This window comes from Nipponia nippon, unplaced genomic scaffold (assembly GCF_047370975.1).
Source record: "Nipponia nippon isolate SJK-2023a ecotype South Korea unplaced genomic scaffold, ASM4737097v1 scaffold_1, whole genome shotgun sequence".
Taxonomy (NCBI): domain Eukaryota; kingdom Metazoa; phylum Chordata; class Aves; order Pelecaniformes; family Threskiornithidae; genus Nipponia; species Nipponia nippon.
Window position 1 is genome coordinate 2839318 of NW_028262290.1, and position 17042 is coordinate 2856359.

The 17042-nt window shown below is 48.8% G+C and overlaps 1 protein-coding gene across 3 annotated transcripts in view; it reads right to left on the bottom strand.

Annotated features, from left to right (window-relative positions):
- Positions 1 to 16593, bottom strand: part of ADGRB1 (adhesion G protein-coupled receptor B1) — a 281739-nt gene extending 265146 nt beyond the window's left edge. For all 3 annotated transcript variants that reach the window (XM_087739596.1, XM_087739512.1, XM_087739670.1), the window contains exon 1: positions 15932 to 16593. The gene's annotated coding sequence lies outside the window, so the exon portion shown is untranslated. The remainder of the gene's footprint in view (positions 1 to 15931) is intronic.
- Between the last annotated feature and the right edge of the window lie 449 nt (positions 16594 to 17042).

The window sequence follows — 17042 nt, forward strand, 5'->3', positions numbered from 1 at the left end:
CAGCTGAGGGGCAAGGTTCTTTCATCTTTCTCCAGGCAGGTGTGACTCTCAACCTCTATCCCATGTTTAAATCTCACCTTCAAATTCAACGTTCCTGTTGGCGTATTTCAGTTGTCTAATTTTAGGCAAATTTCAGTTTAGGCTTCTAAAAATAAGACTCTCCATATCCAAATGCACAATGAACCTAAAGGACATGCCCTTTCTGGCCAGGATGCTGATAAATGTGGCTACAGTGCCAGAGAGACCTTCATTCCCCGTGAACTGCTCCTTTCAGTTTCTAAGATGCTGCTGTTAGAGAGACAGAGCTCCTTGGAGACCGAAAGAAAAGATGCAGAGGCAAATACTTCACTCCCCATGGAGACTGTATTCTGTCCTTATTACTGCTTGGTAGTCTCCTGGTCCTTTTGGATATTCCTCTGTCCTCAGATTCTGATACCTTTGTGGTAGCTCTCATAATACCTGGTATTCTTCTGTGAAATCAGAATTCTTCAAGTTATACAATTATAAAAGACAGATAACATTAAAAAATAAGTACAAGTAGCAATTAAAAAAAAAACCTCCCAGCTGTCATTGCTGAAACAAGCTGGGGAGGCTGACCACAGTTCAAATTCCAGATTTAAAAAAAAAAAAAAAAAAAAAAAAAAAGATTTATAAGCAGCTGAAGATTTGAAGGGGTCCACTTTCACAATTTTCCAATTTTTTATTTTGGCCATGCTTCATAACTGGGTGAGCAAAGATGAACAGCACAGGCCATAGATCTTTCAGTCGGGCCCCTGCAACACTCAAACAAGACTGAGCAATCCACAGTTAAACCCAGACTGGACACAGCTTTTGGAGAAAAGTGCCTCCAGCCCATGGGAGGAACAACCACCGCTGCCACAGTACGACCCCGTTCAAGGAATGTGCAGTCCCTCCTCACCCCTGCCTGGCACCATGCTTTTTCCTCACCACTGCCTGCTATTTTGGTCCAAATGTCCCTTAACACCTTGTTCACATTGCTATTTTAGACTGGGTGTCCTGTACCACCATGTTCTCATTGCACTAAAGCAAAAAAAAAAAAACAATCAAAAAACAACACCTAAAAAACCCAACAATAAAAACTCCCTAATTAATATAGATGGAGGCTGAAAATATGGATATTTCACTGAAGTCCTGAAGCAAATGACATCTTCTCAGGAGATTACCGTAGTGGACACAGGCACATGTGTTTTATTTATAGCTCTAATTTTACTGCAGTCACTCAGTCAAGCATGGCTGGGACTGTATATAGGCAAATGCGGTTCACTTCTCCCCTCTTCAACTTTAAAGGGCAGCTAACAGCTTGTCCAGAGTGTTTGCTATGAATTTTATGAGCACAACTTAATCACAGAGAGAGAAAACAGTTGCTCAAGAAACACAGTCGCAAGAGAGGGAGGCAGATCCCTCCTTCGCTGCCCTCCTGGTGGGTGGACTATGATATAGAGATGCTCCAAGGAGGAGCCAGGCTCCCTATTCCTTTCAGAGCCCTGTCTCAAGTCTCCCTCACTTGCATAACATACTCCATTCATCACTGCTTGGAAGCCTCTAAATCAAGGCACGGCATCTCTCTAACAGGTTCACTTGATTTTTACCACAAGTCACAGCATCTGTGCAGTCGTGGGATGAACCTACCATCCCTGTCCACAGGAGCTCAGACACAAGATTATAATGATTCCTTCTGGCCTCACAAGTGCTGCCTTTCCTTGTCTCCCCCTCTCTGATGTTCATTGTTCTGCAAAGAGACCACTTAAATCAAATAAGGCCAAGGTGTGGCTACAGCACCAGCTATTGAGATGCTGGGAGTGATGATCAGGTGATAAATTTGATCTACTTCCTCTTGCTATCACCCTGTTTCCTCTCTTCCCTTCAATGGTCTCTCTCCAATCCTCATTCTCACCACTGTTAAGACCCTTAGAAATGTTTGAAAGTTTCTTGGAAAAAAAAAAAAAAAAAGATTCTTCTCCCTTACCTCCTCTGGACTTTATCTCTCTTGCCTGAAATTTGCTGTTAAATTTAGAGGCTGTGTCTATGTCACATTACCATGAAAGGACCCACACAAAGGCAGTAACATCAGCTAACCTGTTGACCCCTTGCACCTTGCAATCACTTTGACTTGCACCTTCTCCTGCAGACCGCAGCCCTGTCCTCCTATCCTGTATTATGGTAGGTTGGTAGAAATCATGTTCATTCCCACCCACCCAGGAATAGATCTGGGCCAGTTTCATTCGCTATAAATTTGCACTTTGCAGTCATGGATGTCATCCCCGACGTTTAGATCTACGTCAGTCTATCTGTTGGCTTGAAGCAAACAGGAGGGTAATCAGAATCCGCCTGACACAGCAAATCTAGGGAGGAGAAAGGGGGAATCAATTTTTATAATACGTGTTTGGCACTACATAATAGATATAACTCTAAATGCAAGCCATAAAGTTGGAGAGGCTTATAAATTAAATCCATTCTGTCCCTTTTAACTAAAAAGTGACCTTACGATAGAATTAAATGTGTTTTTTATCCAGTGATCTATGGAGCTGTAAAAGTGGCTGATTGTTGCAGTGCGATGTAATACTACAGAGAGGAGCCCCCAGATAGGCATCTCCATATGCTGCTGCTTGGTTTACAATTAATCCAGGGCAACTGTAGGGCTGGGGATTTCACCCCTCTCCCTGCCAGAAGAGGGTGACCCATGTCTTTGCTGGGAACAGTCCCTGGCCAGGCTGTCCTCTGAACGGTGGCCAAACTAGGGATGGGAGAGTGCTGCCTGAGCAGGACTGAAAACACATCAGGGCGTGTCCTAAAAATTAAACTGTCTGCACAAATGCAGGGCAGTTTTTGGATCTGTGTCCTATCCCTGTTTACTGGGCCCTAACTACAGCACAAGAGGGGAAGAGGATTAGAAAGTACCCTGGGGTTCAGCAAAATACCATAGTGGTGGAGAAAAGGGGAGTGGAAGGTCCTTGATTGCTCATGTAGTGACTCTATCCCCCTGCTCCAATAATCATACAGGAGAGTCTGAAATACAAAAGGCTTGACATTGGAATCCAGCCCAGAGGACACAATTTAGGATGTTCCTGAATGCTTTTGAATGCCCAGAAATTATCAGGCTTTGTCTCACAAGAAAATATGGTTTCGAAGACTCTGCTGGGTTACAGGTTGGCATTCATGCATGTAGGCTCTCAGAGCCTGCAGGAGACTCAATGCTCCAAGGAACATAATCAACACAGGATTGAAGGCTGTTCAACTTCCAATCAGTACAGCAGTGAAGAAAATCATTTCCCCCATGCCATGGATGAAACAGATGCTCAGGGAAGTCGGTGGTGTGTTTCCTCATTACTACTGAGAAGTGGTGCAAAGGAGGAGCCAAGATCTTTCCCAACTATTGAAAGTCACTGAAGCTTGGACAAAAAAGTGCTGCCAGGTCTGTCTGTCTCTTCTGTGTGTGCACTGGACTGGTGTTGCCCTGTGAGCCATAAGCCTCTATCAACCAGCAAGGGTAGATTCAGGAGTGCAGCCCAGATGGGCCAACGTTATGCTGGAGACTCATCTGAGATGCCACACTCCACTGTGCAACACATTGACCTTGACTAGTTGTGGGCCAAGCCACCGAGTGCAAATCCACACTGCTAGCTATGTTACTCTTTGGCCCATGCCAGGTCATATACAAAGTGTTGCCCTGAGATGTGGTTTGGGAGTATCACCTCCCTGTAAGCCTGGACACTGATGCCAATGGCTCCCTTCTCATTTTGGCCTTTCTTTTTCTCCTGGTCACCTATTACTTATTATTATTTGGCTCAATAGTGGCATTTTTGTCTGCAACTATACTGTTGAACTGCACAGGGACAGAGCCCGGGCTCAAGAACTGTCTGATGGCCATCCACACTACGTAATTGTTTCCAAGGTAATGCCAAGCACTGTCCAGGGGACAGCATGGGCCAGGGGCTATTACTAATAAACCGTATGATCAAGACTAAGCCACAGGTGGGGAGATAGAGAGAATTTAGTCCTGTGGCAACAAGTTGCACCATGCCACTTAGTCGAAGAGCAAGCCCTGGCATGTATTGTTAATTAACATTTGATGTGGTATTTCATTAATTGCAGATCTGCAGGGATTCAGACCCACACACACGCTAGAGAGGCTGGCACAGCAAAGTACTTGCAAGGATTAACTAGAAGAAAAAGAAACTCTGATGGTGCCCAGGTGAAACCCACCTCCATTCCTGGAATTAGAAAGAAAAAGATCTTAAAAGAGTTGATTTTACAGAGCACAACAATTCTCAGCCTCAGTCAGAGCCTCTACTAGCCACCATGGTGCTAACTGCAGCATTGTATTTACCCAGGCTTCCTCACTATTCCCTCACCTTGAACATTTACCAGTGTTAGAGCTTTTCTTCTTCAATGGGAAAAACAGTTAATGTTTTACTGAGCCTCAACCACTTTTGGAGTCTCTGCTATGGATTCTGTGAAATAAAGGGAAACAACCATTAATCAGCAGCTGGTGCACTGGAATGGTCTGGGCTGATGTTCTCCACCTCCCAGTTCTGCCTGCCTATCACACCAGTGCAAAAATGCCAGGCTTTGTGTTGTTACCATTTTGAAGTTATTTATGGCTAATGTTTGGCAAAACTCAAATACTGCAGCCATCCAGGACCTGAAATGGATCAAGTCAAGAACATCTGGAAGACAAGACTCACCAGCAAGAGTCCTTGTCTCCAAAGAAAGAAAAAAATAAAACCCAAATAATTTCATGTTTTGAAACTGCAGTTGGATTTTCACAGAGCAAATTCAGCTACTTGCATACCAGCTTTTTGTCAGCCTAGAGCTCTTCCATCCGCACTGTTTCTGCCACAGTAATACCAGGAGGCACCAGCTAAGAGTTGGACCCTGTTGTAGTAAAGAGGACCAACTTCCCTACCCTCATGAACCCCCAATCCAAATTTTCCTGAGACTATGTAGGAAAGGGTGGAAAGAAATTCATAGTCAAGATATGGCAACAGCTCTCCAGGAGCTTCACAGAGGGTTAGGGCTGAGGTGGAGATGAAGCAAGATCCCAAGACCACCTGGTGTTGACCTCACCCCTGACAATGGCTCACTTTCCACTTAATTTAAGCCATAGACCAACCAGCTGCCTCCGTGCACAGGAACCCTGCGTTGGCCATGCTCATACTCAGTGCTGTACAACTCATGGTGAACAAGTGGTGTAAGCTGAAAAGAGCTCATCAAGAAAAGCTCAGAGACAGCAGACAGTATTGGCCAATAATTTGGGAAGAAATAAAGCATAATGACTTTAAATTATTTGCCCTGTTGATGACCCAGGAAGCAGCCAGGCTAGTTGCCACAAGAACAGAGAAAATAAGGGCATAGGCAAAGCCCCAGACCCCAGTATTTGATGAAGGCTTGGTGGTTGGACAGAACAATTGCAGCACCGAAGCTACCTTCCAGACTAGAAGCCAATTTGCACAGCTGTACCCCCCTTCCAATTACTCCTTCTCTGAGTGTCTAAGGAGCTGTAGCAATCAGACCGACACTTTCAGAAAAGGACATCTGAGTGGCAGGATGGGCCACTGAGTTGAAAGTATGGCTGAGCAGCATTATTAATTCTCCACCCTATTTCTGGCATTTGCACTAGGGTGATTGATTTCTTTTCCCCCTCTCTGCCTCCCCAGCTACAAATAACTTCCACAGGGAGATTACACTGTCTGCTCTGTAATAACAGCAACTTCAAAAGGGCTTAGCGCTAAAAGAAAACCTCAGAGGGCCAGCATTAATTGGGAAACAAACACAGCATTTGGGTTGTAATTTGAGGTGGGAGGCTGGGGTTTTAATAACCACATTGCTACGGCATGCTGTACACCTTGCGCTTCATAACTGCATTTATGAGTACAGGAAGGCTTCTCAGTCCACATGAAAGGCAGCCATGTCTGGTGTGCGGTGTCTGACGTATTTAGTTGTGTAGTTGTATTGAGCACCAGTTTTCCTATCACTCCCCAGCACTGTCACCTGCACACAGGCAGAGACTGGTGACCCAGCTCCAGGACTGGGAAGAGTCATATCCTATTTATATCCAACCTCCTTTCTGGGCAAAGGAAGGGAGGTGAGAAAAATCACTGCTTTGTCCCACATTCCCCTCACCACACATAATGGAAACCATCGTGGTGAGCTCCTCTGTAAACACATTTGAGATCTATTCAAGATAGGAAAGAGAAAGGCGTTTCAGTTCCCTGAACCTTTTAAGTCAAGCTCCAACGCAAGAAATAGTCTGTGCACGTGCTGCGGGCTAGTAGGAATCACAGCCAGCTTTACCAGCCATCTTCCTCGTCCCCGGCACTACATCCCACATTGTACCTGATGCTGTTAGTACTCTGGTACTATCCTTACAAGCACTCTAGGATGGTCTTAGAGGTGTTTTTGTGAAGATCTTGTCTATTAATCAGAAGTCAAAAGCCACACCAAGCAAGGAAGCGACCCACCAGCCATCAGCCCCACAGAACCAGGAAGAAGGAGCTATCGCAGCTTGTGGTGGACAGTCGCCTCTTTCCACATCCCAGAGATGTCACCTCAGCTCCAGAGCAAGCCTGAATGCTCGGCTCTTCCCAGGACAACAGAGGAGGCTATTCACAACAAGGTGATTACTTGCTTCAGTGAGGGAAGATAAACACGTTAAGTATCAAAAGCCTGAAGCACTCATGTCCCATCTTCACAGAATCACAGATGCTTGAGGCTGGAAGGGACCTCTGGAAATAACCTCATCCAACCCACCCTCCATCTTCCTTGGGCTCGGTAGAGGGCCAGGTTCTGGACTGAGATTACCCCATCTGGTGGCTTGCTAGCCAAACCTCCCCTTCCAGTGGCATTTCCACGCCTGCAGGCACTGCCCACAGACAGACAGTTGTCCAGTCCCCGAGGCATGCCTTGGGTACATCCACAAGCGTGATGACTCTCACAGCAAATGACGCCTTCCTGATATTTCCATGCGTCCTACTGAACTGGATCCCCCAGCTAACTGGCATTTTGCTGGGATCTCTTCTGGCTTTCCCCTTGCCCTCCCAGCCTTGCTGCACTTCTGACTGTCACCATCTCTCCTGCTGGTAGCAGAATCATCTCCATCTGGAGAATCTGGAAGTCCCCACAGCATTGCTATCCCTATTAATATATCTAAAAACCCCAAGCTGGCAGGAGCCAGCAAGTCACACAAGACAGACAATATTTAACATTGTTTATGTTATTTTTTTTTAGCATTCCAAATATGCAGCAAATGTACATTCACCGTTTAATTATTCCTTCACTTGCCCTCATGGCTGAACCTTCAAATACTAGTGGCTGCAAGTGGCTGCACTCACCACAGCAGACCAGGCACTAAATGTCTTTTGTCATGCACTCTTCCTAAACCTAAACCCATCCCTAGAGCCATCAGAGTTTCCAAAGAAAGCTGCTCTGCCCTGGGAAACACTTGCAAGGCGGGCAGCATGTCAGACCATTGACTAACCACACCACTGCCAAGCTCCCTCCCAAGTCTAATTGCCAAGACAGTTCAGCCCTGCTCCCAGGGGAGAGGTTCACTGCCATTTACACATTTAACATCACCGAGGACCTAATAGAGAGCAGCTGCACAGGCTGCTAGGTTACAGACATTTTTCTCTCCTCCCATCCCTGATTTCTTCTATAAAAATCATAGGCTCTGCTGTAATTTTACTTCCATGAAGGGATATTCTTGGGACACATGCAAGAACCAAAGTCCCTTACCATTGCCTGAATATGGCAAGCTTGCACTAAGCTCCAAAAAGCAAGGTGCTCACCCTTGCCCCTTTCTTTGTATGCACAAAGGTGAGGAGCTTTTTGTTAGCAATTAACCCTTGTTTCAGCTCAATAGGGCTGATCAGATTGTAGAAGATCTGAGAAGTGGAGATTAGCAGGCCAAACTCTTTAGTGCTTAAGGCATCAGTGCAGCCACTCAAAATCAGATTTCCCTTTCTTCACTGGCATTTGATTAAAGCCTTTTCAAGCAGTCCTTTCCAACTTCCAGATGCTTAAGTCAGGTGATAGAGAAAAACTCTTTTTTTTTTTTTTTTTTTTTTTGTCTGGGAAATGGCAACAGTGTGTGTCTCAAGCATGGTCAGAACAAAAATCATGCCCACAAAATATGCATAAGTGTGTGCATATGTCTGTGCATGTGCACTAATGCATAGCTTCAGTAGAGCTGACCAGAGCACAAACATGCAAAGGTTTTAGCAGCATGGTTCAAGAAGGGGGAAAATACTCTTAAAGAAGGAGCTGAGTCCAGAAATAGATTGTGAGAGGATCAATTTTTGCTCCATACTGATTTATTCAGACCTTCCACAGTGGCAAAGCCCTCTATAACAAAATATCTGATTACAGGACTATGACCATAAATTCCACACACCCTCAAGCAATGACCAATGAATAACTGACTTGTTAAGGGAATGAACCTGCACAATGAATAAATCTACCAACAGGGCTTTCAATACAAAAGACCCCATCGGGACAAATTTCTTTCTGAAGGTGTATTGACTTTCATTTGCAGGAACCAGAAGATATTTGTTTCGGGAAGATAGCCACTGTTAGATTGCTGCTAAACAACATAGAGTATAAACCAAACTCCTACCCGAGGCTTAATCTACTTGCATATCAAAGTGGTCTGGACTGTACAAAGGACCATTTTGCAGGATGAAGTGTTATACAAGCTCTCCTGAAAAAGCATGTGTTTAATCCAGAGGGAACCCAGGGCAGGTACAGGACACTTGCATACTTCCAGCCCTTCAGTTGTAGAAAGGCCTCAAGAAAATAAGAATTGAGAAAGGACAAGAAAACATGACTCAAGAGGAACTTTAAAGGGTGGACATGCATACGCAGTCAAAACACAAGCAGAATAATTGATGCCCAGTGCTTGGCTGGTGCCCTTCATCTCAGAACCCCAAAGGAATTGTTGTTTGACCAAGTCCATTTGAACAGCTGCCACAGAGCCCCATTGGGAAGGAGGAAGCCAGGCATGCCCATTTTACAGATGAAAACACCGAAGCGCAGAAAGATCTATGTCTAAATTAACTGTGACCTGTACCCCTGGCCTGAGACACATGGTTTGGCACTGGGTAAGATCAGCCCTACAACACCCTTGGCCCTTAGTGGGGATTGCACTACAGCATCTTTTAAAATCAAGCCATGGGGGTTTGTGTTGGGTTGACCAAACTTTCAGTGGCTTGCGGAGCTGTGGACTTAAACGATCAGCTGAGACATCCATAGAAGACAACAGCACAGATGGGACAAAGTGTTTCAGCTGCAGATCTATTCTAGCATGGAAATCGTGATGACCTCTATCCTGAAAGCATTTAGAGAGAGATCTATGCTAACTCTCAATGAATATGGAATAGGTAGGTCTGCCAGGAATGGGATGTCCTAGTATCTGGCAGAGGGAAGAAAAAAAGAGCCATTTTGCAAATAGCAAGGACTTTGTTATAGGCCAGCTGATCTCAGAAACTGAGGAAACATCTCCATCTAGCAAAGCCAGCTTGATAACAGGCAGGAGACAAGGTGAGCATGCAGGTGGGAGTGCTGAAATCATAGGATGAGGTATCACAAGGCCTGCCTCTGACCAAAACCAGCTGTTCAAAAAAAGAGCTTAACAATAATATATACTGGTGCATGCATATGGCATGCGCAAAATGGTGTCCCAAATATATGCAGGATTCCTCCGTCCTTCTCTCAGGCCAAATCAAGTCAGCAAGCAGCAGCTCTACCTGGAGTAAACCACCTCCCTAAAAACTATGATGCTCACTGGAAGGAGTATTTTTCATACTTTCTGTACTTCGTACATGCACTTAGGCTAACATAGAATGTACAACATAAGATTACAGCCATCTTTTTCAATTTTTACTCCAACATACTCCAAACTAGTAGAAAGTCTAGATTTCCTTACAAGGTCTCTGTTCATTCTTCCAGACACGATTTGCTTTCCCCGATCCCCCTTGTTGCAGGGATAAGGCATGACACTAAACACAGCAGAGCTTGCAGTTTCAACAGTTCCTTTATCATCAGCTGGTCACTCCTTGATCAATGTTTTATGAAGGGATATTTTGGAAAAAATGCAGAGGGAGTAGGAGAAGGAAAGTAGGAAACCATCCCTAGTTTAATTTTGATAACATTGGCAGGGAGTGATTTGCTCCAACAGATTAAAATCAGCAAATTTTCTCTCATTTTCTCTGACAGAGGTAACCAATTTAAATTTTCATAAAGGGGGCAGTGATGCGTGTCTTTGCGAGACAGAGTCACCAATCTAGGAGCCTTCTGATTTAAAATATTATCTTTGTTTTCCCTTTTTTTTTTTTTCCTTTCTTGAGAGCTTCCTGGAGCAACATGACAGATTATCTCAGTATAATCAGGCTAATACAAAACCCTCGCTCCAAGAGGCACCGCAAAGAATTTCTAAGCCCAAGATGTGACGACGAATGGACGTTCTGAAGGGACTTCATTTACTACTACTCATTTTCCTTTTTTTTTAACGTGTGCTGTTGTGCTTTGTAGCCTCAACATACTGCAAAACATATTAAAGAGCCAGCTATCACACAGAGTGCATGTAAGAGAAAGGGATGCATGCTCTCCACATGGTCTGGCTTGACAGATTGCTCTCCAAGCAACAAGTTTGGCTTCCAGTTGGTGGTTTCTTACGTTCTAATAAAATGCCACCAGTACTGGGTGGGGGATGGTGTGGTGCTGTGGAAGAATTGCTTTTTGGGCAGCAGGAGCGTTAAGAAGGGTTACAAGGCAGTTGGGACCTCGTGTACCGGGAAGCTGGAGGATACTAAAGACCACGATGCCATCTGTGGTGGCCCTGACCTGGAGACACAGGGGTTGCCACAGCTCCCTGTTATGGTGATTTGGGACTTAGAGGGCTGGTCCCCTGTGGATTTGGGACCTGAGTGGGTGACACATGAATCTAAAGGAAGAGAGTGCATCTTGAGTCAGTGGGGACTCCTGCCTCTCCAGTGCAGATGGGACACTAAAATACTGTTTTCCCTGGCAGAGATGTGGTTCAAAGCAACTGAGGTCATTCAATCATAGAATCATTTAGGTTGGAAAAGACCTTTAAGATCATCAAGTCCAACCGTTAACCTAGCACTGCCAAGTCCACCACTAAAGCATGGCCCTAAGCACCACATCTTTTAAATACCTCCAGGGATGGGGACTCAACCACTTCCCTGGGCAGCCTGTTCCCTTTCGCTGAAGAAATTTTCCCTGTACCCTTTCGCTGAAGAAATTTTTCCTAATATCCAATCTAAACCTGCCCTGGAACAACTTGAGGCCATTTTCTCTTGTCCTATTGCTTGTTACTGGGGAGAAGAGACTGACCCCCACCTCGCTATAACCTCCTTTCAGGTAGTTGTAGAGAGCAACGGTCTCCCCTCATCCTCCTTTTCCCCATGCTAAAGAAGGAGATTCAGATGCAGAGAAGGAGATCCCTATCCTCACCTTGGCTGAGAAAACTGTGCCCCAGCCCCTTTCTTCCTGTGCTTCAGAGCCCCAAATCCCCACCCCACCCAAATATATAGATGGGCATCAACACCTATCAGCAAGTTACCTAGGGGTTAGCCCGGTTTCACCCAAGCACAAGTGTTCCCCTCCTGCCCTCTTTCATCTTAGCACCTTCTGCAAATCCCAGGCAAGTGGAAAGCCCAGGGAATTTGGGGAAGGAGCCACAAGAAGGACACGGGAGCATCTTGTGCATGACGAGCGCTTGGATGTGCCAGGGACCCCTGCACTTTGTCTGCACGGCCACATCGAGCTGTTCTGAGATGTGCTGCGACACCGAGAAAGACAGTCTTCTGCAAACGTCCAGGCCAGGTGCCAGCTCCTTTCCCTTTGAAGGGTCGCTCGGGGATGTGAATTTTCTCCAAGGGGAGGAGGCGAGTTAGTTACAGAGACAGCCTGTCATCCATCTTGAAGAAAATACTCCTCTCTCTTTGCACCTATCCTAGAAAAGTGGCAATCAGCATGCTGCAAGCCCAGGATCAGGCCCAGGGAAAAGCTTTGACTCATTTGTTTACCAGCTCAGGTTTCCTGGAGCTAATTAATGAGCCAAGCTGATACCCTGCAACAGGTATCGGTGACAGGGGATTTCCTACACTCGAGCTACGGGAGAAGGTGAATTTGGATCTATGAACACACTGCTTCCCCCTCTCCTTCCCAAAAAAAGGGGAAAGAAAAGCCATCCACAGCCACACGGGCACCACGGGAAGCCTCGCCATCATCTTCCTCCCCAGGAGCAATGATGGGGCATGATTCCTGCTGGACGATACTCTGGGCTGACTCCTAGGAGCAGAGCACTTGGGCATCCAGTTCCCTACTTGTAGGGAGCAAGGGCTCCTATGCAGCCCCCGAGGAACCCCTTGGGGCTGGGGGGGGCTGCTCCCCCCGGCTCCTGGGCATGGGGGCGAGCAGAGCTACACACGCTGCTTGCACTCCCAGGGAGAGCCCGTTAGCCTCTGCTTTCACAAGGATGCTGAGATGGGGGAGAAGTGGGGCGGATAAAACATGCAGGGGAATATGGTAAAAAAAGGGGGGGGGGGGCAAGAAGCTCATGGGAAGGTGATACTCGCAGAGTGGGGAATAAACCCCGTGGGGCGGCGTGTTTCGGGTGCGAGGGGTGAGAGGCAGCCCTTATTGCGACCCCAGGGTTTTTTTTTTTTTTTGGGAGGGGGGGGATAAGGCTGGAGGGCACGGCTGTGCCGGGCCGTGCCGAGCAGCCCTGCGCTCCGGGGGCGGCGGGCGGCGATAGCCGGGCTGCGAGCGCCACCTCCCCGCCGCTCGCCGCAAGCCCCGGCCGCCCCCGGCCGTCATCCCCCCGGTTCCCAAAAGCTGCCGGGATTGGGGAGGTTAGGGGGGGACCCTGACACTTGGAGATGCCCCCCAACCTTCTCCAGCCTCTCCCGCCCGGGGCTGCAGAGGGGATGGCTCCGATGCTATGGGAAGGATGGAGGGTGGGTGTCTGTGGAGTGTCGTTAAGTTTGGGGGGCTTGGAAAAGGGGGCTGTGCAGGGGTGGGCAGGGGGTGCTGCAAGGGAGGGAAGGGCTGTGGGGGTGTCCCAGACCACGTCTGCGTGCCTGCGGGGTGGAGAGCAATGCAGCTCTCCTTGGGGTGGCAGAGCAGTGGGATGGAAGAGGGTGCTCCCTCCACCCCAGAGGCTGCTTTTGGCTGCTTCTTGGGGATGTGCCTGGGGTTCAGGAGTCTACACACACACACACACACACACACACACATACACACACACAATTTCGAGCCTGGGTATGGGGTCTGGCACATCTCCCCTGCCTCAGTTTCCCCTAAGGGGAATAGGGGTACAGACACTTCATTAATGGAAAATCACCCCACTTTGCAGCCAGTCCTTCCCTGAGCCTGCCCACCTTCGCTGATCAATTATGGGGGGCTCCAAACCCCTATGCCTTCACCCAGGGCTCTGCAATGCCATCCCAAGTGCTACAGAAAGGGCCGGGAGCCCTGCTCTGCCCTGCCTCTGCCCTGCTCCTTCCTTGCCTCTGCCTGGCCTTCCCCTTCACCCTCCACAGCAGAAGGGATGCTGCACCCTGACCCCACTGCAACACGCAGAGCGGAGCATGGGGTCCCCTGGTTCCCCTTCCACCCAGCACCCCCACACTCCCCATGGCCCTCTGCTGCAGCTGAGACCCAGCAGGCAGGAGGTCCTGCCTGCTCAGCCCCCTGCCTGATCCCCAGCCCCTGCCTGGCTCAGCCCCACGGCCACCCTGTCCCCTGGCAGCGCAGCTTGGCTGAGAGCTGGTGCAATTCCTCAGCACCGTCCGAGGGTAAAAACCTCCCCTGCTCTGCCCTGCGACCTCCCTCCTCTTCCTCAGCAAGGTCTTGGGCACAGTAATGACTGCAGGACCCAGGTTAATGAGTCATTAATTAATTAGGGACCCACTTAATATGCACGGGGAGTTGTTTGTTTCCTTTAGCAGCCCGGGCTTTGGATGAAATCCCAGCTCTGCGAAGCCTCCAGCCTCGTCTCCCAGCTGATAATAGATAATACAGATATTTCAGCACCAGCCAAAGCAGAGTCATCATCATTAATACACAGTCCTCCCTGCTACGCGGCGGAGGTCGCCAGTCAACTCCGTGGAGTGCCCGTGGCTGATCCCTCCTGGCTTTCCTTAGGCTTTGCATGGCCAGGCGAGAGCAAACCTATAGCTAATCAACAGGTAAAGGGGCTGGGGAGGTGCACCCTGCACCCTGACCACTCCCTGGCACCCTCCCGGGGACCACTGGCTTTCGAGGCACTGTGATTTTCGCTCTGCCGCGCAGGCAGGTTTTGGCATCTGTCAAAGTAGCTTCACTCTTCCTCACCCCCCCCCTTCCCCTCCTCCTCCTCCCTCAGCCATCAGCTGTCAGCTGGCCCTGGCGGTTGCCAGACCCAGTACTGGAGCTGGATTGAGCCTGAGCCCTGGAAAGCCCTAGCTCCAAAGGGATGGGGTGGTCAGGGATGGAGGGGGGGTCTTTTTGCCCTCCATCCCTTTGACCTTGCTTTGATACTCCTCTCCCCACCACCTCCTCTCTGTGCAACTGTTCACATGGGTTGTTTCCTTGGCCAGGGCAGGATCAGGGACATGAGCGTGAGTCACAACCGAAGGTACCTTGCAGAGTTGATCTGCAACCCGTGCCTTCAATTGCTGGGGACTGATGCCTTCTCTCAGCCAGGACTGGGGCACAAGCAGGCTGAAAAGTCCCTTCAAAACCCCTACCTGCTCGCCTCCACCCCGCTTCTCCTTCCAGCCTTGGCAGAGCCATGGCTGAAATACCTCTCTGCAAAAGTCTGAGGATGCATCAACAGCCACCCTCCATCAGCGAATGTCAGGCCGTGAAAGGGAAGGGGGCGGTGGGGGAAGAGGGAGAGACAAATTTTGCGATTCATTCCCACACAGGGTGATTCAGAACAAGATGCTTTGTAATTACGCATCCCTGATGGAGTCTCCTTCTCTATCCACCCCCCCCCAAAGAAAGGCTAAGCCATGCCTGGGTGCCAGCATCCCCCAGGAGCCCAGTTCCAGGAGCACCGTGTCTGTGCGTCTGTGTGTCTGTGCCATAGTCTGATCTCTACGTAGGCTAAAGGCTAATTTTCTCCTACGATGTGAAGCAAAGTGCTGATAAACGGCATGGGGGGGGACATTAGGAGCTCATTGCCTCCCCAGCCACTGCCTCCAGCCCTGGGAAGGTGGCACATGAGCAGCAAAGCAAGCAAGGAAAGACACACCACACCCCCCCCCCCCCAAACTCTCCAAGGGAAAGGAGGAAAGCAAGGAGCTGGGATGGAGGCAGATTCATGCCCGGGGCAGGCAGCTGCCTATCCCTCCGAGACTTTGTTTGCCAACATTGCAGGCTGAGGAGTCCCGGACCCCACGGCTGCCCGCGAAGGCACCGCAGCTTCGCAGCACTTTGCAGTTCAGCCGGGGCTGGCTCTGCAGCTCTCCCGTCGCGATCCCCCTCTCCTCTTCCCTTGCCTGGCTGCCTTTTCCCCCAGGAGCAACCCAGTCCCCAGTTCCTTTCCCCAGGACACAAATGCATTCCCCACTCCGCATCCTGCAGACATCAATATTTTCCGCTGCCGCTTGATGTTTGCCCATAGGACCCGCATGCACAAAAGTTAAAACTTCCCATGGCAGGGAGCAATTATGCTCTATCCATCCAAATTGCAGAGCGGAGGGGATGAAAACATCCTCTGGGTGCTGTTTCCAGGGGCAAAAGCAGATGAGCGGGTGCCCACCGCTGCTCCCATCCCTGCCTCCCCTGGGAATGAAGAGAGACCCCCCCGGCACTCAAGGCAAAGCGCAGCCTGGAGAAGTCGTGTCCCCCCTCTCCCTCCCCTCCAAGGAAGAAGGAAGGGTGGCCGGGAGCCCCTTACCTTGCAGAGCTCCCCAGGTTTTATATCCTCCTTCTTCCCTTTGTCAAATTCCAAATGGAAACCAGCAACATATCCAGGGGTAACCAGCCCAACATTGGGCAGTGCGTGAAGTCCAAAAGGATGGCAGAGCTGTCTCCCCCTCCGCTCCCTCCACTCTTGCCTCTACATATATATACACATACACACTTATATATATATATATATGTATATATTAAACAGAAAAGGGAAAAAAAATCCTAAAAGAAGTGGGGGTGGGGAGGGAGAGGAAGGGAGAACCTTTGGTGTCTCTGCAGACAGGCAGGTGGAAGAGAAAAGCTGAAAATAATTAAGCCGTTTTTTGAGGAATCCTTAGGAGGGGGGAAAAACGCAGTTAAAAGCCAGTAAATCATTAGATCCAAGCAGACAATCAAGTCTTCTCCTTTAAAAAAAAATATACAGCAGGGTTCAGAGTAGCTTTCCCAGCAGCAAAGAGCAAGAATGGTCTTCTTCAGAAAGATATGTTTGTTTAAAATCCACTCGTCTGCTTTTCTTTCTTTCTCTCTCTTCTCCCCCCACTTTTTTTTTCTTTTTTTTTAAATTCTGCTTCTGAATCCCTCTCTGTGAAACTAGATCCAGTCTTTGTAGCCAGGGGCTGCATTAAGGATTACATCAGGCTTTTATAAGCTTTCCAGATCACACATTAGAGTGAGAGAGAGAGAGAGGGAGGGAGGGAGGGATAGGAGGGAGGGATAAAATGCACACACACATACACACGCACACGCACAGATCGGAGCTTTGTAAAACAGACAGCTATAGGCAAGGACCCTAACTGCCACGGTATCGCATCGGGCATGCTCCGCTAGCCTATAGGAGGAGAGGATGGATGGATGGATGGATGGATGGATGGATGGATGGATGGATGGATGGAGCAGAGACAGCGAGAGCCGGAGTGCGTTGGCGGCCGGGCAGCGCAGCCTCCCCGGGACAGCTTAGCCCTAAGCGGGGAGCCAGGAGGTGAAGAGGGAGACGGGATGGTGGTGGTGGGGATGGCAGGGGCTCTGCCCCCCCCCCCCCCCCCCCCAAAAAAAAAAAAACCAACCCTGCGGGCGTTCAGAGCGGGAGAGGTGCCGGT